The sequence below is a fragment of the Lycorma delicatula genome, chromosome 2 (assembly GCF_047948215.1).
Source record: "Lycorma delicatula isolate Av1 chromosome 2, ASM4794821v1, whole genome shotgun sequence".
Taxonomy (NCBI): Eukaryota; Metazoa; Arthropoda; class Insecta; order Hemiptera; family Fulgoridae; genus Lycorma; species Lycorma delicatula.
The window spans coordinates 143,402,625-143,425,827 of NC_134456.1; the positions used below are offsets into that span (position 1 = coordinate 143,402,625).

The 23,203-nt window shown below is 34.0% G+C and overlaps 1 protein-coding gene across 1 annotated transcript in view; it reads left to right on the plus strand.

Annotated features, from left to right (window-relative positions):
• The window catches only part of Oli (basic helix-loop-helix family member olig), a 299,930-nt gene that overhangs the window by 67,289 nt on the left and 209,438 nt on the right, over nucleotides 1–23,203 (plus strand). Inside the window, exon 2 of the mRNA XM_075356395.1 lies at nucleotides 7,326–7,509. The gene's annotated coding sequence lies outside the window, so the exon portion shown is untranslated. The remainder of the gene's footprint in view (nucleotides 1–7,325; nucleotides 7,510–23,203) is intronic.

Below are 23,203 nucleotides of genomic sequence, written 5' to 3' on the forward strand. Positions count from 1 at the left end.
ATCTAGATCGTCTTACGCTTACCCGAAACCACAACCACTTGGTTCTTCTTTGGTGAAAGGTAAAGCTCGATCTTCTGCAGACACGAGTCGATAATATTTATCGCCTTGTTCCCAGTATACAACACCCCTCATTCTGACCTCGCCGTCACAACTAGTGACAAGTCCTCGTCATACCCAATCGAGACGCTCCTTTCGGAAGCTTGACCAGCAGGACTTTGTCATAAAAATAGTGTTGATCTTTGTTACCAAAATTGAGCTTTTGGAACACCACAACTCACTCTGAATCTCACCTCTCCCTCGATGAAACTTCCTGTCTCTGAAACCGGTTAAGATACTACTGGCTTGTTACTGATACTTGTTAATGATACTACTGATGCTATTATTGACCATTACAAAGTTATTAAAAACCATAAAAAAAACAGTGATAGGTAAAACGCAGTGAAACATATTTGCCTTTTAGTCTTAAATCGGTATTGAAAGGACTTAATCGATATAAGGGTTGTGTCCATTGGGAAAAACATCTTTTGTTGTAATTTTCATAATTACAGGATAGCTGTGGTATTTCGTTTTTTATTAATATGTCTATGATCATATGTAAGCTTATCAAGTCTAATTCATCGCCTAGTCTGAGAAATATCACTAAAGAGAGATCTGGATTCTCAGTAATAAAGAAAATACTATTTAAAATTTAACTAATACAGCTTAGTCGCGTATTCCCGATCAAGATTTCGAATTAATAAAACATTAAAACCAGCAAAATTTGTCAAAGTTATATAGAATAATAAAAAGAACAATTTCTACGTGTCATTTCTACGTGAATATGTATATACTATACATATTCATGTTCATATATATTACACATGGTGTACATATTCATATTGCGAATATCTAAAAATTGATTTATACTCATAAATATGTTATGTTGTCGTTCTTTTTGGATGCCTGATGGTCGGAGCAATTACTGGCTAGATAATAAAAACTTATAAAAAGAAAAAAATTCCGTATTTCCCTTGGTTAGAAGATAGAAGAGATTAAAATTAAAATTTTTCGAGCGGATACAAAAAGTACCTGGTTATGAATAAAAAACTAAATAGCTAAGTCATTAATATTTCTTGAGAATTCGGTTTTTTTTATATGTCGGGGTCAATATTTTCGAAAAAACTTAACTGGATCAATATGATGAAATTTATAATGGTCATTCATTTCGTTTCAGGATTTATTTTAACACAGCGTAATGGTTATTAAATAAAAATATTTACTAACTTTTTACGAAAAAGTGAGCATCCATTGTACCATAGAGATACACATTTTTCTTAATCACAATCAGATATTTTTAAATTTCCATATCAGATTTTTTTTCAACTTAAAAAAATTAATAAAAATAATAATTGCTAAAAAACAAAAAAAAAATAACTGAAAAATAAAGCATCCAACTGCTCGATCACGAAAGGAAAACTCCTCTAATAAATGCTTAATTTTATGTTTTTTCAGTTAAAAGTCTTTATTCCATTCACCATTCGTTGTATTTACCGTGCCGTTGAACTCCGTCCCAGCCACATAAATATCCAATAGATATTTATTCAATAAACAGCTTTTTACTAATAAAATCTTGTTATAAAAGAAGACAATGGGTTTTGAATATTGGTATTTTTAACGATCGCTCTTTATTCAGATTCAAGTTTTAACAAGTGAGATGTTCAAAACTACCTCATCTCTATTTTTATTGACTAATAATCTTTACGTAACATGATACTTTCAGTCCATTTCAGCAATCAAACGGCCGCCTTTGTTATTAATAAGCTATATGAAATATCTAAGTTCCTTGGAAATTGCACGATTTGAGATCTGAAAAACAGAAATTGAACCGGACATCACGCTCCAATTAGATTTAGATGTCATTGTAATTTTCACAATACATAAAATTAAAACTTAACATTAATTAAAATATAGAATCAAAATAGTGCCGGGAGCTTTTTCCTCGGAATGAAAATTTATGATGTCACTGAATAAAAAACAGTCGCGAGAGTATTAATAATAAGTTCGATTTAATCTGTGTAAAAAAAGCAAGACTTTTTAGAAGTTATGCCAAGGAAAAATAAAATTCGAGACAATTTTTCTCGAAACGGAAAATCAGAAACCTTTGCCTTTCACAAATTTTTAATCAAAATATTATGCTTTAGCTGCTGTGACATAAATAAGAATACATATGAAGTCGTAAAAATGACGCTTTGATTATTATAATTATAGGTCCGGTTTGCTTTGAGATTTACAAGTAAAACTCAGTGTTTTTAAATAAATGTCGATCACTCAGTTTCGTAACTCAGTAACCGATCAGGTTAGTCTAGTGGTTAAACTCGTTATCACAAAATCAGCTGATTTTCGAAGTCCAGAGTGTTAAGTTTTGAGTTCTAGTAAAGGCAGTTGCTTTTATATGAATCTGAATGCTAGAGTGTGGATACCGATGTTATTTGTGTTATTTGGTGGTTGGATTTCAATTAACCATACATCTGTTCGATTACATGTTTACCGGTACATTTACACTTACATTTCACTACGTCTACAGCTACGTCAGGCCTGGCAAGCTGGCAGCGGTAATTGTATTTTCCTGTACACACACACACACGCGCGCGCGCGCGCACACACACACACACACACACACACACATGCACAGATATAGAGTCGGAGGGGGAGGCGAGAGAGTGAGAGAGAGGAAGAGAGACTGACCCGGTAGTAGCTGGAAAACTAGTTGGAGAATACAACAAAAATTCTGTTTAATAAGTGTATTTTTTTTTTTTTATTATTAAACTGTTAAAAGTGTAATTGTTTGTAAAATAAAATGAATAAATACAAATTATTATTATTTACAATTGTTTTTTGATTACAGATTGTAATAAGGTTTTTTTAGTTTGGCTTTTTCTGGGCGAAAAACACTTCGGCATTATTATCCTCGAAAACGATGCATGTGTTTTAAAAAACTAAATTTAAAGATTCATAATTAAAAATTAAATAAAAACGCCCGAAAAACAAAACGTGAAATATAAATACAAAGCGTAATAGAATAACAAAGATTAAAACAAAAGAAAGACTTAAAGTAGAAATTTAAAAACAAATAAAAATATTAAAAGCAGAGAAAAAACAAAAAACAAACTAAAATATTAAGACATAAAACATACAACTACAACAAAAAAATTTAAAAGTACTTTTAAAAAGTATATGAAATATTAGCACGACGGAGAAACAAAAACACCTATTCCAAAACTTCTTTATCATTTCCCAGGATTTGAAGAAAATTCCTGGGGAATTTAAATCTACAACGCAAGGCCGCAAAATAAGAATGTGGGGCACAGTCAAGCGGCAGTTGCATCTCAAACGTACTGGTGCGTTTACTGCTGATATCAGATACCCGTGAGAAGCTCTCGTATGTCCTATCCGCAATCGGCAGAGGACCACCTCTTCACAACGAATTTTCCTGTAGGAAGAGTTCCATGGCAACACAGAACCTTTAATGTACCGGAGTTTATCTACTGTAGCCGTCTAGATATCTTTCCACTTTGCGCGAAGAGTGAGTTTCACTCAGTTAATAAAGTCGGATGTAGTAACACAGGTAGTGAAGGATTAGTTGACTACTTGCACTGCCTTCGTTTGCTAATAGCGTTCTGGCATCATTCCACAAAGTAAAGGAAGGACTCTACGGTTTCCCGACATTTGTGAGATATATCTATTAGCAGTCTCAAGTATCGTGGATGTGGAAGAGGAATGCTGATCAAGAACGCCCGCGCCACCGTCGTATGCGACGGGAAGGCTTTATGGTAACCGTTTCAGTCCATCTTTTCAACAGTCCATCTCCGTAGCTTTTTCCTCATCTCGTGGTCGACATTAAAGAAAATAATAATTGCCCTCTGACCACTATCGTGTAAGCCATCGCAAACAGACCAATTAAGACGAGGGAATAAACTCGGCGAGCATACGGAAAGGTCGCTGTTGGACAATGTATCCAGATGATAACGACATGTACGTGTGTGACCTATCATTCAGTAGACAGAGGTATTAGTCTCCTTTTACCATATTTCCTCGAGAGAAGCAGAAAATTGAGCCCCAGGAAATATGGTGGGCATTGAAGTCTGCTGCTATTAACGACGACAATGGGATTGCGTGAGGAGATTTGACACTTCTAGAGCACTGAACTTAAGAGTGTGGTGAGAGATACAAATTGTAGATATGCAATTTGAAGGGATAGAGACCTTCAAAGTAATAGCATAGGAATAAGGATAGATAGTGGTATCCATGTAGCCGACACTGCATTCCGCATCAAAATTACTCCACCACTCTCTCGACTGTCTATTACACAGTCGTATTTCTCACAAAAATAGCCTATGAATGTATCTTGTTATAAAAGATGCGTTTCTTGGAAGCACACGATTAGTGGTTCATACATGCGCGCCAATACTCTTAATATCCTCAATGACGGACCGAAGACCTCTAAAGTTCCACTCAATAATATTCATAAATAGAGGTAGTTTTAAATACAGAATTTCCGAAAAATATATAAAAAATGGTTTATGAGATCCGGTTTTTTCTTCGTAGTTTTGATGATAAGGAACTCCGATGCCATGGTTTCGGGCGGTTCCTCAACATTATCCTCCAGTATAAGAGGTGATGGAGAAGAGGATTCTGATGAATGGGATGTCATAGACGTTATCCTAGAGGGGGTGGTTGAGGGGGCTCGCTTAACAGAGAGCTTAGAAAATTGCTTACTGCCCACTGTGATTATTCCTGCCCGCACGGATAAAACTTTGGGGACATGGACCTTTAGAGGGATCCCGCGATTGGGTGCACAAACTGCAACAAATGACTTCTTGTTCATTTTCGTCCGTTCTGAAATAGTGGCCGCCAGTGAAGCGTCCTGATCAGATAACACATGAACAACCTTCTTCAGCTCACTGCAGGATCCGCACTGTTTGTTGTCTGCATTTACTAGGGCTTTAATTGACGTAGCGCCAGCGAAAGAGACATCCGGTTTAACCAGGTTTCGAGAGCTATGCATTTTTTTGTATTCTCTTCGGGCGGCTGGGAAAGAAAGTTTTTTCTCAGTACAGACTTTTAGGATTACGTTTTCTTCTCTGGAAGTTGGTCAATTTCGAGTTCTAGCTGAATATTTTCCCCCACAGTTTGCACATTTTTCTCTCTTCTGACAGTCAGTATCCTTGTGGTCTTCCTTTGCTCACATAGCACAGATTGCGGTGTTCGGACAAGAAGTAGTGGTATGGCCATACCTTTGACAATGGAAACACCGTCGTGGATTAGGGATGAATGGTCGTACTCTGGTATCCAACTTTTATTTTCTTTGGTAGTGTGGGAAGGTTGGTTAAAATAAGAGGTTCTTCCATCCGACCCTGACGTTTCATTATTCTTCTCACCTCTGTTACTTTGGAAACGAAGCTCTTCGGGAATTTCTTTAACGTCCATCTCAAGAAGATCCCGGCAAAAAATTACTCCTTGGCTAGTATTCAAGGTTCCATCACTTACCATACTTATACCGCCCATATTGGTGAGACGTAAGAACAATTGACTTTGCTCATCACTGAAAGTCTCTATTAGAATTGATTCGTCTCTCAGTTTTCTGATGTTCTTGAGGGAACCCTTGAACCTGTCACTATCTTGTTGATCAGGAAAGGTGAAACCTTATGAAGAGTGCCATTCTCCTGATTTTTGCGTAAAACTACAAATCTGACAATTCATTTAGGTATTGTAAAGGCATTTTGCCATTCAAATTATCTACCTCGGGACAGTTATCATCATCGGAGAAAGCCGATCGAGATCTTTTCACAAGACGTATTTTGGTGGTTTTTCAAATGGACCACCAACCATCATAGAATTTGTGTATGGACTTGACAGTTTGGTCCGATGAATACTGGGGATATAACAGACCACTCCAGCAGAGCGCACGCTTACTGGAGCTAGAGCTAAATACAGCTGGGTTCGTCCATGTGCCAAGAGGACATCATTCGAGACTGTTTACGTAGAGCCATTCACCCATCGGCATGATAGTTTCCACGTTTCGTTACTAATGCGCTTCGTAAGGTGTCGCAACATCACCAAGTGTATGTGTTAGAAGAAATGGTGTAGAATTTGCAATGTTGTAGAAGTTGTTTAATGTATATGTTGTAAATTGTGTAGTGTTCTTGGTGTAGCGTATGTTTATAGTGTAACGTGTTCTGCAGTACAGTGTGTAGTGGAAAAAAAAGTTGAATATTTTTTTGACATGTTGAAAATGCCAAGCCTGTCGGAATTCGAACCCTAAGTCTTCAAAACGAAAGACTATTACGTTCATGCTAATTATATTTATCATTTATATTCTACTCAGTCCACCGGGCTCATCTAGTGGTTAACTCGTCACAAATCAGTTATTTATTAGTTAATTTTTGAAGTCGAAGTTTCTGAGGTTCGAATCGTAGTAAAAATTAGTTGCGTTTATACGAATTTGAATATTTATCAGTGGATACCGATGTACTTTGGTGGTTGGGGTTCAATTAACCACACGCCTTAGGAATGGTCGGCCTCTTTCTTTCTTTCTCTCTTTCTTTCTTTCTACTTCAGAGGATGAATGAAAATGATGTGTATGAATGGAAATGAAGTGTAGCTTTGTACAGTTACAGGCCGACCATTCCTGAGGTGTGTGGTTAATTGAAAATCGCCAAAGAACACCGATATCCACGATCCGCATTAAAATCCGTATAAAAGTGCCTTTACTAGGATTTGAACCTTAGAACTCTCGACTTCGAAATCAGCTGATTTGCGATGACGAGTTCACCACTAGATCAACCCTGGTCGGCCTGAGTCTGTACGAGACTACACCTCATTTACATGCCATACATATAATTTTCATCTCAATAGGCAGGTTGCCTATTGTTCACTAGTTTTAACAGATTGCAACCTAGATATTAGGAGAATAAATTTAAACAAAATCTTATTTAAGCAGATTTTTAACGACGGGTTAATTTACTCCGTTGTTCTCTTTTGGTAAGATTTTGTTATTGTTGCCGTTATCTCGAAACTTTATAATTTTAAAACGTAAAAGCAAAATCATAAATTATGTTTCATTTTATATCAAGGAAACACCTTCCACAGCTTTACAGCTGATCCAGAAAATATCCATTCAGAATCCTTAATGTAATTTCATACACGCTTGGCGTTAACGTAATTTTAATAACAAAATGATGCCAGTTACGTCTTTACGTCTTAAATTATTTATTTCTTTCATATTTAATTATATGATTTCGTATTTTTATTTTCTGTTTAATTATATTTTTGTTTTTTTTTTTTAGTGGAAAATTCAATGTGTCACTCTTTTACAAATTTCATCAAAAGCTGACTAAAAGAATACTACAAAATATCTTCCGTTGTGAATAATTGCGTTTGAAAAAATGGATTTGTTATCAATACGATGTGACATTTGCAGAATCTCCATTTCTAGTTCTCTGTTAGACATTTTAAAGAAATATATGTACCGTAAGTATTTGTTTTTGTTTTTAAGGAACAGGTATTCCTACGATTTTTTAATCAAACCTTTCATATCGCTGTTAATTATTTTTCTAATATTGCAAATATTTTATATATAAAACGTTCATAAGTTCGTTCTTAAGTTCTATGGTTCCGGCATTAATTTTCGTGCAAGTTATAACATAAAAAAAGTTTATAGTAATTTTTTTTTATTACGTAAATTATATGTTTACACACTTTTTACTATCACGTATCTCATTTATTCTGATTCACCGATTTGAAATTCCTTACACGTCACTATTTTTCATAATTATTTTATCTGTAGTATAATTATAATTATTGAACATTATAAAAATGTTTACATTATTTTATAAAAATGCTTGATAAATATTATTTAACAATAATCAGTCTAACGGCAATAATTTTGACATCCGTACTTGATACCGGGATACACTGGTATATCTACATATCATTAACGTGAAAAGCATGCTTTCCACTACCGGTCTCATCTTTTAAAAAGTGTTATTTAATAACAAAGATCACATTAAAAATAGTAATAAGATAAATATTAATTTAAAAAAAAATGCCTATAAATGTTATTTTTGCTTGGATATGTATTTCAAATTTTAAAATAATTTCCACAGTATTCGCGGGATTAACAAATAATTAGCCGATTTTAGCATTAAAGGTGCTGGATTTAGAACGTTCAAAGTACTTGTCAATTCTTAATGTATATGAACGATCAATTATGTATCAACTTCCCCTTGCGTTTAATTTTATTCCAAAATCTATTGGGATTACTTATTTTCACGTAGTCGACAGTTTTCTTTACAGTAGAATAATAAAATGTAAAAATATTTTCTCTTATGAGTATCGCATAATCCCTACTGTAAACCTCCTTAATCTATAAGTCCTGAAAAATAACTGATCGGTACGAATATAAAAAAAAAAACCTAAATTCAAGAAGACCGACTTATTTTAATATTTAACAATCTTAAATATTTTAAGTCGTTATTTTAATATTGCTAACAATAAATACAGCAGATAAGAAAACATCAACATTCCAACTTTTAGCATCATAATGAATCACGCTTTTAATTTGCCCCGCTCTAATTTTTTCGACCTTAAATTGAGCGTAACATAAAAACAATTTAACCAATCCTCATAAACTTTCTCATGTACAACTTTAAAGACACTACTAAAACATATCACAATTTCAATGAAGTTGGCTTTATAGTTTTGGAGGTTTTTGAGTCACAAAAGTTGAGCTTAAGGTGAGCGTAACTCAACAACGACATAACCAATCTTCATAGAATCTTCACGTGCATAACTTCAGATACACTATTACAGCATATCTAAATTTCAATAAAATTGATTAGTTAGTTTTGAAGATTTTTGAGCCGTAGAATTAATAATGTAATTGCAATTTAAGTGAGCGGTATTTTTGTACTCTTTATACCTCAAAATGTAAAGAAAATTAGTCTTCGTTCCCTCCCATTCACACCATGAGTACAGTGAGTACTCAAACCGAAAGTGATACCGTACTTTTCTTCGAAAAATCGGTAAAAATCTTCTGTAGATTTTAACGTTTACAGATTTACAGACACGTAATTTTGTATAGTAAACGATAAACCGAGCATATATTTTATAAGATGTCTTTTCTTTTTTTTTCCTGAACGCCAAACGACCTACCACCATCATTAGCTCCAGAATACGATGTTTATATATTTAAAATTTAAATTTTAAAAATTAACCTAAAAATTACACAAAAGTAATATATAAACATATAATAGAGGAAAAAGCCCATGGATATATCCAAAGGACAATTAAAATCATGATAAAGGAAAATATATAAATTTTAACCAAGAAGAATTAAAATACGATCTGGGATACGCCAAATGGAATAAATAGACTAAAATGTTAGTATGAATAATCAAATTGCTGAATTCAGATGTACGGTCTTCAGAAATCGTATGACATTCGATAACACATTCATTTCGTTATCTAAAATATTTCCTATTTTAGTCCAATTTTAAATTTCCGATACAGCACCGCATAACAGACGCAGTCTAAATGGTTGTGTTGCACTGTTAGTCGCAGCGAACACATTTGACGACTCAGTCGTCTGAGTCATCAAGCTGAGCACGAAGGTTATTGCTACATGAAGGAACTATTTACTATTCCTTTGCAACTCGTCACGAACTACACTTACGAACAGAAAGCTTATAGGAACATTAAAAACAACGCGATTATTGAAAGGAGGCTGAGAACAAGTTTTTTTTTGTCGCAAGATCAGCGCGCTCATTGCCTGAAATTCAGTATGGGTGAGGATCCAGCAGAAGTTCACATTTATATTACGTTGAATCATTTTAGAGGCGATATACTGTATCACAAACAATAGGGTATCTAGAGTGCATATCACTAATGGCTTGCAGAACACTACTGGAATATGCACAGACAAAGTACGTGTCGAAATGCTGGGCTAACTGTATTTAAGGCCATGTTAATACCAAAAAACTCCGCAAAGAAAATACTGGCGATACTGGGAAGGCCAAACATGTATGTTTTATTGCTAACCACACAACCAACAAAAATTATCGTGTCTGGAACCGTCTGTATAAACTACATCTGGATTCACGCTATTAACAATATTAAAAAATGTTTTTCCTAAGATAACCGGATTCGTGTAATTTTTTTGATATTGACCAGGACAAAAACAATAATTCACGAGAAAAGGCCGCCAGACGGAGTAGTAATGTTGAGTAACAAAAACCGGAGGTAATTGTATATTTAGAGCTAATGAAGGCGTTGAGCTATGATGCCTAACGAACCTATAGATGTCGGATGTACCTGATATCGATTAAGATTTCTTTTCCGATTAATTTTGAGAAAATTTAAACCGTAATTTATACTCGGGTACCGAGTATAAACCGTAATTATACTCTGAAATATACTCGGGTTCTACAAAATTTGCTAACTTTTCAGACCATTCGTTTTTCTTAATATTTTTTTATTAGTTAAAGTTAAATATTCGAATAAATAAAATTCTTAATGATTTTTCTTCTGTAAAGTTCAAAATAACGATGTTACAACCATTATATTTGCTCAGTTATCTATTTTCAAAGAATAATAAACCGAAAAACAATAAATCAGTCGCAGCTTTTTTGGCGTTATAATAAAAAAAAAATTGAAAGATACATGTACAGTTCAAGAAAATTTGTTGAATTCAATATAATTAATTAATATCGTTAAATAAAGGCGTACCTGTACGCCTACAATATTTAAATATTTACTAAAATACATTAATTTATTATACTTGTTTTAATTTAATAGCAGAATTATTTGACTGGTTTCTTAGATGTATGTTACAGATAGTTAACATGAGGGTAAGCCAATTATTATCCGCGATGTATTTATAAAATTTATTGCAATACAAACAGGAAACATACATGTACATCATTTTTCAACATAGTTCCCTTGCATTTCAACGCACTCTGTCCATCGTTGTACAAGCTTCCTGACGCCCTCATAAAATAAGGTTTTCGGTTGAGCTGCGAGCCAGGAATGCACTGCTTCTTTCACTGTTTCGTCCGAGATAAATCGACGGCTCCTTAATGGCCCTTTGAGTGGACCAAACAAGTGGTAGTCAGAACGGGCAAGATCAGGACTATACGGAGGATGAGCCAGTACTTAAAGATGAGTTTCTGGAGCGTTTCAGCAGTGCGGGCAGCAGTATGTGGACGGGCATTGTCGTGCAACAACACAACACCTTTCGACAGCAGTCCTCGGCGTTTGCTTCGAATTGCAGGCTTCAGCTTGGCAGTAAGCATCTCACTGTAACGCGCACTGTTTATTGTCGTGCCCCTCTCATCATAATGTTCCAGTACTGGGCCTTGTGAGTCCCAAAAAACCGTAAACGTCAGTTTTCCTGCGGACGGTTGGGTCTTGAACTTTTTTTTTTGCAGGGCGAATTTGGATGTTTCCATTCCATACTCTGCCGTTTACTCTCCGGCTCGTAACGATGGATTCATGTTTCATTACCAGTGATGATTCTGTCTAAGAAGATGTCCAAGTGCGTTTGTTTATGCGACTGTGCGAGTTGTTTTGGGAGCCATCTTGCATAGACTTCATGAAACCCAAGTCTGTTGTGGATGATTTCGTAGGCAGAATTTCCGTGATTAATTTGCAGATGATGTGCCACTTCATCAATAGAGTTACTCGTCTGTCTAAGAAAAAAAACATGTCGCGTGCACGCTCAATGTTTTCCTCATTTATAGCGGTAAACGGTCGTCCGGCTCCTTCATCATGCGTAACACTTGTGCGACCATTTTTGAATTTTTCAATCCATTCGTAAACACTCCGTTGCGGCAACACATTGTTCCCGTACTGCACCGAAAGTCTTCGATGAATTTCGGCCTCTGATACATCTTCTGACCACAAAAATCGGATCACTGAGCTCTTCTTTGGTGCAAACAGAAAGCGAAGCAGCCCTGGTTAACGGAAGGGCAGCAATAATGGAACTAACCTAGCAACATCAAACCTGCACAGACATAACAATTAAACCACGTATGAGTCATCTACGCAATACGACAGTACTACCAACAACAAAATTATAACTAAATTGCGGATAATAATTGACTTACCCTCGTATTTGAGTAGTTTATTAGTTGTTATTTGTTATGTTTAAGTGTAATGTGGGCGCGCTTGTGTGTATAACGGGTACTCAGCAGTTTACTTATTTAAATTCATAAATGAAACAAAAGTTTTCTTTTGTAATTTTGGTCTATTTTATGATTGTGTTTAAAGGAGTAGCATGTGTTAAGATAGAAAGAATATGATTGATAATATCATGTACTTCCGCTATGTTTTTAATTTGGGGAATCACTATTTCTTCTGGTTTTTTAAAAAAATGTTACGTTAGACAAAAATCAGGAAATATTATTTTTATTCCTTTCAATTCTGTATTAATTTTTTTTTTAATTGACTTACGGCTAAGAACATAGATTTAATTTGGTCTTAGTTGCTGATTTTTAGCTACAATTTTATTTAGTGTTAACTAGAATAAAAGATTCTAATTTTCACTTGTACTTTTTTTGTTAGAAACAGAATAATCTATTACCACAATATTTGTATAATAGGCTATAATATTTGTTATATAATTCCATACAGTAGACCACATCTAGCAAGAGTTTTTCAAATTTGCTATTTTTATTATTTATTTATAGTATTTCTTTTATTTATTTTTTTTTGTATAATTAGTCCATATTATTTCATTTTCTCTACTATCAGATAATTTAAAGCTTTAAAAAGTTTATATTAAGAATTTAATTATACATCGGTCAATAATAATTTATAAAAAACGTTTTAATAATTATTTGTAAAAAAAAGGAAAATAATTTTTTTATGGATAGTGCTTCAAGCATCTAAAATTCCTACAAAAGGATAGTTAATAAAATAACAATAAAGCAGTATCTATAACGCATATTTTCAGTTATACTTTTAAAATTAATCCGTAATGTTTTTAATGATTATGTAAAAATCTTTAGTGCTCGATTTTACATGGTTTTCTTTACTTCTGCTTATTTCTCTCTAAGTCTTAACTAAGAGTTTTTCTTCTTTATCTTAGACTGTAATATTTTTTGTATAACAAATAACAGAATAATAATAAAATATTTATTACACAAACCTTTAATAATATGTAATAAATATTTTTTGTGTATTTTACGTAAAATTATCTTTATTTCTTTGCTTGCGTAAAGAAATACGAATAAATAAAATTTATATGTGCGAATTTTAATTCAGTTACAAGTAAATTTAAGTAGAACACCAACTTTTTTCATTGTTAATGGAAGGACTTGGGTGTGATGCTGGTTTATGATTTTATGTTATTAATCAAAATAGGGTACGGAATTTATGATACCATACCCTGTTATAGATTTTTGTTTTTTTACACTAATTTTTCTTCTTACAAAAAACATTGTAGAAACAAGGATTTTTTTTCATGAAACCTTAATACGTACGTTTAGTATGAAAAATATTTTATTGATTGATTTGACGTTTTGTTTGCTTTAGGCTCGAACTTAGAAGTTTTTTATTGCAAATTTTTCGTATTGATCTACTTGATTATGAATTATAACGTTTTTACAATCCTCTTAAATTACTTACATTGAAAGTATTCGTATTATTATCTAGCATTTTATAAATACTAAAATTTAAGGACTGTTGTACGACAACCATTTTATGCGCGGATATTTCAAACGATTGCGTTATAGATTCAAAATGCAGTGAGCCCGGAGAGGGCTAATGGATATTTTAGGTGAAAAAACATGGTAATTAATAATTCCAGGAACGAGAGAACCAGGACGGCATTGTATTGGTCGGAATAAAAAAAAGCAAATGGTCCGGGCAGGTTATAATTGGTCGTAGTGGGGTGGGGTGGGGGGGTCCGTTGCCTGGCAACGAGCGAGCTGCTAGGAGATCGATGTTCCTCGTGAGAGGGCAAAAATGATTCTAATAACGGGCAACACGTCGTGTCAGCGTTTCCCCATTGTCTTGGCGGTTTGTATCACTTCACCTGACCCGGCCTTCTATCGCATCTTTAGTCGACCCGCTCTTTCACCGTTACGAAAGTTGTCAAATCGCTAAGTGTTTCACTGAGCCAACGAAATGGAAACATTGATATCATTGTGCTTATTTTATTATATCGATAAGAAAAAATTATGAATTAGAACGGCGATTAAGTATTCATTTTTCATTTGCAAGAACTGTAAGCGTATGTCAATAGAATTAATAATTAATGGTAAAGGCTTATTACAACACTAAAGGCTTATCGTATCCCTATATGAATGGATTTAATTCATTACGTAAATTAAAATGCTTGTCTATGCACTATCTCATTCACGGAATTAAAATTACTCTGTTGTAATGTAATTTCATAACTTACGGGATATTCAACTATTTCAGCTTATTCTCTTTTATTTTTTTACGGAACCATAATTTTATACGCTTATTATTAAGATTCAAATTTTTATAAACGATCGGTGGATTGATAAAATAAAAATAAAGTATTGGTAACACCAACTTAAATTTTTTATTATTGTTTTTTTTTTTTTTTAATTTCCGATCATTCTTTTTATTAGTGCTGTGTGTAAATCACCCAAAACAAAATGATGATTATAGTATTGATTTAGCATTGCACTTCTATCGTTGTTGACGACTTGTTTAAATTACTGTTTTGAAATATCTGCAGTTTATTTACTTCATCATCTTTAATGAAATATCATTTTTTTCTTTTTATGTTATCGCGAGAAGTGAATAAATTCAATTTTTGTTAAATTGAAATTTACTATACAAGAAGAAAGCAGGAGACGATTACGGTTTTTTATACCCCTGCCGGTGCAGTAGGCAAGTCTGATTAATTACGATTTATCGATCTTATTCAGCCTTAGGCTTTCTTTATGAGGTAACCCGCTAATTAAAACCCAATGGATCTGACTCTGGTATTATTTTCACGTAAAAAAAGTAAAAGACTAGCTATAAAAAATACAAGTAATCTTAAATCAATCCGTTATTCAAGAGAGGTATTTCACCGTCTTGCATATCATCAAACCGACTGTTTTACAATATGGGTGGGTTCTGATATTAATTTTATTATATACATTTTGTAAGATTTTCTCTATAATACATAAAACGTCTCTAATTTATATTCATTCAGCTAAAAAAAAATTATTCTCTAAATAATTTATTGTTTTACTTAAAAAGGTGTGACCAAGACTGAATTCCTCCCTTTAAATATTTCATTTAAAAAATATTTTATTTTATCTGAAATTTTCTTCATAATTATAGTTAAGATTTTTATTTTTTATTGATAATATATTATCTTTTTTTTGTTATTTACTAATGAAACCGCACTTAAAAAAGTAAAAACGGTAGCAGAGTGTTCTAGAAAATCTCATCTTCATTAAACCTCCAAAAAATTTTCTTAAGTTTTGAATAAAGATATAAAATACTGTTTTATTTATCAAACTATAAAAAGATATTAAAAACGGATACATTAAAGACCTTCAAAAATTTCATAATGCATTCTGACTTCTCGTTTTAGAAAGGGGTGCCAATAAAATTTAAAAATTATATATTTTAATGAATTAAAGAGATAGCAAGTATTAAATACTGGTGAAATTAACCGGTTGATGAGCTGTTTTATTACCGATTGACATAATTGTTTAATAAATTTCCCAATTTCTCGACAATTTTCAACCGTTTTGAATTTTCACTTCCTTGCAATTTTTACGAAAAATAATTAAGCATTATTTCTTGAACGTGTAGTAATGCAAATCTTATTTATATTATACAACGGTGCGTAAGCTAAACCTAATTTATGGTTTAAAATATGCTAGAAGGTTTGTAAAGGAATTTGAATTTACATTAGGTTGATTGAAATTTTGGGATTTCAAGACTTTTTCATGGAAAAGTCTGTTATTAAAAGTTTTTCGTAATAAATTTAAATTTTGTTAATAATTATTTGGTTTGAAAAAAAAAGGTAGCGTAGTTTCTTTTTGAAGATATTATTTATTTAATTTTAAGATATAAATTAACATTTTATATTTCATCTCAAATATATATATATATATAAAATATAGTTTATATTTATACATTAGGTTTATAGGTTATATTATAAGTTATATAACTTAAGAGGTAATTTTGTATATTATCTTAGTGTTTCAGATTATTATTATTAGTCAGAAACAAATAAAATCAGTAAACATAAAAAAGATTTACTTTAAACAAAATGTTTAATTTTTTATCGCCTCTACGTTATTGTCGTAATGAGGTCATGGATAATCTCGGCTTATTATATGGATATTTATATTGCTACTAGAGGGTTGCGATTAATACTCTGTACTCCCTGCATTCTCTAGGGATCGACCACGGTCCAACGCTCACGTCAAGCGTATTTAGATCAGGCCGGTTGATTCGATAGACAACAGAGTTGTTATATATTCTATGATCTGCCACAAGAGACCGCTAGAACCGTAACATAGACTTTTAAGACTACTTATCAGTGCTTTTTTCAGAGCCTGCGTGAGGTTACGATCTCATAAATTTTGCTTTGTTCTCTCTACACGCTATCAGGAATTTCTTATAGAGCTTTAAATTGAAAAGCAAGATTTTTTTTTAAGAAACAGCAAATCAACACTTTATCAATCGGTGATCAATGTTTTTGCAGTTACTGTCGTTAGAAAATTTATTCTAAAAAATAGTAGTCATAAAATGAGTATTTACAGATAATAATAATAATATTATTATTATTAATTATTATTTATTATTATTATTATTTTTTTTTAATCTGAATTTTTACGGGCATCGACTGCTAAGGTCATTAGCCGTCGTCACATTCTTTAAAAGAAATTACTATCACCATCTGGATCGTCATGTGTAAGGGTGTAAAGGGCCCTTACATTTTATTTAAAAGCACAAACTACACAAAACATTAAGACATAAAAGACAAGTACAACACACAACACTTACGGGGTGTAAAGGGCCACGATATTAAAATTTGAGATAAGGTTCTCAAAAGACCATGAAATTAAAAATTCAACTTATCAATACCATATATTTCTTTCTTTCTTCTACGAGTCTCGTTTATAGTTTGTTTTAGCACCCTCGGGGGGACCAGAACCGCCGTTGATCAGTATATGAGTCGCGCCAGGGTGCCGTAGCAGTTGAATCCTTCTTATAAACAGGCTACAGGCATGCACCGCGCACACCCATAGCCTCGCGCCCTCAATCCACCCTTGAGGGTCCCCCATGCCATCATCGGACACACCCCGACTGACTGCTCTTGAATGCAGGTGAGCCTAAATGGCCTAGGCAAGAGGGCTACCTCCCATTACTACACGTGACACGCTTCGAGACTCCCATACATATAAAATTTCCATCTTAGAGATTCTCTCACAGCTTTAAAATTTTCAAACTTTTACAGACTTCTAAGAAGTCCACTGGCGTGCAAAAAATCAACTATTTTTTCTTCATTTCCATTATCCAGATCAGCAGTAATGTCATTTTTTAGACGGAAACTCTTTCTGAGGTCCTTATATATTGTACACTCTTCTATTAGCTGCTTGATTGTCAGTGTTTTATTACAAACACCGCACATTTGCCTCTCTTCGCCGGTTAACAAATGTGAATTTGTTAATCGCGTGTGACCGATTCTAAGTCTGGTCACAGCTACTTGTTCACGGCGAGTCAATTTCACGTCGCTTTTCCATTTATATGGAGAAGTTTTTACACAGTTTAATTTTGTATTTAATCTCCTCCAATCAGTACTCCATTTGTTTCTTACTATGGTAGACGGTTTTTAACGTCTGCCACTCTTACAGGAAATGCATCCAAATTATCGCAAACTTTTGCCTTTCTGGCAGCTTCGTCTGCGCTTTCATTACCTGTAATACCAGCATGCCCTCGAGTCCATACAAATACGCATCGCTGTCCTCGTTGATTTATAACGTATAAAATGGACAGGATGTTTGCAATTAGGACATCCTTAATGTTCTTGTTCCGAATTGCAATAAGTGCACTAAGAGAATCGGAACATATTAGCACTCTCTCTTCACAATAATGTTCTTATGTATCGAAGAGCTTGCTGAATAGCAGTAAGTTCTGCCGTGTAGACACTGGCCATATCTGGCAGTTTCCAATAATGGGCTTCTCCATTTATATATACGGAGCATCCAACACCATGTTCGGTTTTAGAACCGTCAGTATAAATTCTAGTATGTTCTTCGTAACTACTGACGGTTGCCAAAAATTCCTGTTGGATGATAACTGCTGGTTTCTTTTTTATTTCTCCCTGAGAGAGATCCAACCTAGTATTTACCGCTGGCAAGAGCCGTGGCGGTATTTCTCTTGTGGAAATTGCTAGTGTTTCTGGTATAGCAATTTCGTATTTCCTTCTTAATTCGTGGTACCTAATTCCGGCTGGTCTGGAATAGGTAGCACGATGTTCATATATTGCAGGATAGGATGACTCGTAAACAATTTATTATTTATATGAGCAGGGAAAGCCCATACTTTTGCTACATATCTTAACAAAAGGATCTCTCTTCTATAATGTAGTGACATTATTCCGGCTTCGTACATTAGGCTATTCGCCGGACTTGTGCGGAAAGCGCCTGTTGCATATCTTATTCCGCTATTATGAACTACGTCTAACTTTCTTAAATGCGACTTTCTAGCGGATGAATATACGATACATCCGTAGTCTAGTTTAGATTGAACCAATGCTTTATACAATCTCAGTAATATCTCTTTATCTGAGCCCCAGTTAATGTTCGATAAACATTTAATAATGTTTAGGGCTTTTTTGCATCTATCACTCAAGTCCTGTATGTGTAATCCCCACGTAAGGGATTTATCCAATACTAGTCCTAAAAATCTCACATTCTCTTTGTATTGTATTGGATCATTGCCAATTCTCAACGTAGGACTTTGATGAGGAATTCTCTTTCTGCAGAAGTGTACACAGCACGTTTTTTCTGGTGAAAATTGGAATCCATTATTCCTCGCAACTTCATTTAAGGCGTCAATCGTCCGTTGCAGTTTATATTTCACCATAGCAGCCTTGTTGCTGGCATACACAATTGCGAAATCATCAACATAGACGCTTTTGCTGATTTCTACTGGAATGGCTAATATCAATTTGTTAATGGCGATCATAAACAAGGTACCGCTCAACGGCGAACCCTGCGGTATGCCATTTTCCAAGATTCTTTCAGATGAATATTCATTGTTGACGCGTACTTGGAAGGTACGGTCATTCATATAGTTGCTGAGCAGTACTGGCAGATTGCCACGAATGCCCCAGCCATATATCTGCAGCATTACTCCATAACGCCAGGTCATATCGAAAGCCTTCTGAAGATCGAAGATGACTCCGACACAATGATTCCTTGTAATAAAGCTGTTATATATAATGTTCTCTAATTTGATCATTTGATCGGTGGTGGAATGGTACTGTCGAAAACCTGCTTGATATGGTGATATCAGGTTTTCTTTTTCTAAAACCCAGACGAGTCGATTATTAATCATTTTTTCCAGTATTTTTCCCATAGCACACGTCAAGGAAATAGGACGGTAGCTATTGGGATCTGTTAAATTTTTATTTTATCTTTAGTACTGGAACAACATGAGCGTTTTTCCACTGCTGCGGGTACGTTCCATCCCCCCAAATTTGATTATAAAGTTCTAATAATCTGCGTTTTGCAGTGGTATTCAGCTGCCTGATCATATTATAATGGATTTCATCCGGACCAGCAGCTGTGTTACCTGCTTTTTCCAACGCTTTCACGAATTCTTCCATTTTAAATGGTACATTATATGAGTAATTATACTCAGTTCTAAAATTTAGTAGACCTTCGAGTTCTTCTTTTTTGGTTCGAAAACCTTCCTCGTAGTTGGCCGTTTTGCTGGCCTTCTCGAAGTGATTGGACAATAGCTCTGCGATTTCGTTTGGAGTGTCCTTAATAACATCTTCATCTTGACGGTTAGTTATGGGCGCAAAATTTTTACGCCCACAGATCGCCTTCACTTTCCTCCAAACATCTGACGCAGTAGTGGTTCTGTCGATGGATGACACGTATTGCCGCCAGGATCGTTTTTTCGAGTCAATCATGAGACGTTTTGCAAACGCCCTGTATTTTTTAAAGGCAATAAGATTTTGTAGGGTAGGACGTTTCTTGAAGGCGTTATACGCTCTTTTCTTTCTTTTAATAGCTTCACTAATTTCATCATTCCACCATGGAACGGGTTTCTTCGTAAGTTTCCCAGATGTTTTGGGAATATATCTCGATGCCGATTCAATTATTGCATTTGTTATGGCGTCGACATCGTCTCCGATAACTCCAGTTGTTTCTGGGAGTATCGTTCTAGCTGTGAAGCTCGTCCAGTCTGCCTTATCAAATAACCATCTTTTAGGGATGGGATATATTGTTCTTGTAACATCAGTTACAATTTGCACCGGGAAATGATCGCTTCCATGCAGATCGTCTATGACATGGAAGCTGTACCTCGGTGCTATCGATCCGCTTATAAGTGCAAGATCTATACAGGACGTCGATCCATCTCAGGACATCATCTCATTACAGGACATCGTCTCCGATAACTCAGGGAATATCGTTGTTTCCGGGAGTATCGTTCTAGCTGTGAAGCTCGTCCAGTCTGCCTTTTCAAATAACCATCTTTTAGGGATGGGATATATTGTTCTTGTAACATCAGTTACAATTTGCACCGGGAAATGATCGCTTCCATGCAAATCGTCTAAGACATGGAAGCTGTACCTCGGTGCTATCGATCCGCTTATAAGTGCAAGATCTATACAGGACGTCGATCCATCTCTGGCATTGAAAAAGGTTCCTGATCCATCGTTTAAAATAATAAGTTCTGAATTCATCAGGAACCTTTCCAGTTCTCTTCCGCGGGGAACTACTCGATCCGATCCCCAAAGAGAATTATGAGCATTAAAGTCACCCACCAGTAAGACAGGTGGGGGGAGCTCAGAAATTAGTCTTGCTATGTCATCCTTATTCCAATCAAAATTCGGCAAGTATATGCTGCAGACAGTGACCTGAAGCGGAGGCTTCATTCTAACGGCGACCGCTTGTAGGTTTGTGTTTAGAACAACCGCTTCGGTGATAGCTCTGGTCGATGTTAATATGGCTACACTTCTGACTCTTACATTTGGCGGTTGATCTCGCCGAAATATATCGAATCCTTGTAATTTAAAATTTTCATTTCGGCGGAAATGCGTTTCTTGCAGACATATACAAATCGGGTCTACATCATGTACCAAGCGTTGGAGCTCATGGATGTTTGAAAAACATCCATTGATGTACCATTGTACAATCGACTCGCTAATTTTTAATTAAATTATTGTCTGGGTTTGCCTTTCGGCCACCCTTTTTTCCTTTTTTTCTCCATCTTTCGAAGAGCATCAGTTTTAAATATTGGTTTCTAAAACCTTTAAATTACAACATTTAAATTATCGCTGTAGAAACAATTTTTCAGTCAGTAAAATTTCAGTTTATATCCATGGCAAATTAAATGTAGGTAGATATTCTGATTAAGAAACACTGCTTGACACGTCATTTACGAAATCATGCTTCATCATTAAATTTTAATTTCATATAACACCGTAAAAAAATTCATATTCCATACAACTAATTATCATGCTGAGAATGGTGACTGCGGATTGAGAATTTGAGAACTTTTGCTTAAGAAATCATTTACTACAGTTTTTGTTATTTTAAAGAACAATCCACTAATGGGAACGGCAATGTTGTATATGTGCTATTTTCGTTACAGAAATGTATTAAGAATTTTAAGGGCAGGTTGTATTGCATTTAATATAAAATTATCATCTATGAATCTAATAATCAGTTTTCAGTTGATTATATACACACACAAACACACACGTGCGCGCACGAATTTTCATCATGTTTTCACTGTTTTTGTAAATCGTTTGTATTAGTATATCATGTTTGTAAGTCGAATTGTAAGGTTATATTTTTTTGAATAAAGCAGTATTTTTTTATTGTCTACCTCTATGAGATACTAAACATACTGAAATGTTTAACATTTCTTCCAGAAATCTTTAACGTGGTTATCCACTACATTTTCTACGGCTAAAAATGCGATGAAAACCGTTTACATATTAACTAATCCTCAATCCTTAATTTGACACATTCTTTTACAACATTACATAAAAAAATTTCTATCTTTTGTTTCTAACTTAACAGGTTAATAGGTTAAAGTAATTTTACGGTGTTTATTTCAGGCTTTACGTTATCTATATTTAGGTTATAATGGAAGTATTTATTTATATACTGCATTCTGTTTCATTTCCTCTTTCCTTTACATTACGTAAACCCGTTATTGATAGTTTTATCTTTTTCCATTTTAATAAAAACAGTGCTTTTTTCAAATTATAAAAAGTGTTACTATTTAAAAAACTTACGAGTATGTTTCTGGTAGTTTATCCTCACCTCTAGAATTGTACATTGCAGTAGGTTCAACCTTACTGTTCGAGTACATGTAATTGTAAATGGGAAACTGTACTTGACGTATAAAAAAGCGATTATTTGTGCTATATTCAATCTTGGTTAAAGCAATTCAAGAAATTATTATTATTATCTTTTTAATAAATATTTTTTATTAAAAAAATTAATTCTATTATAAATTTTATTTATACAAAAAGTTAATTTTTTATGTTGTTGTATGTTATGATATAGTTTTATATTTGGTATTTTACTACGTTGACAAATTATAATTACAAAATTATTTTTTAATAAAAGTGTTTCTAAATAAATAACATTAAAGAAAAATCAGTTAAAAGTTAATATCATACTTATTTAAAAATAAAAATATTTTCCAATAATAATGGCTTGAGATATAATGTAAATACTACAAAAAAGCAGGGAGAGAAATGGCTTGTATGCTTTTTCTTTAAAAAATATATATATAAAATGACACGCATTTACGGAATTCTAGGCCATCCCCACTATAATCTAAGGCGAAGTTTCTGGGCTTAATCCAAGACGAGTGTAAAATACGATATAAACAAGGGATGTTTCTGCACTCCGTTACACTCTCTCTCTTACCCCGTTGCGCATTTAATTTCAACGATATCTTGGCAATTTTTCAACTCTTT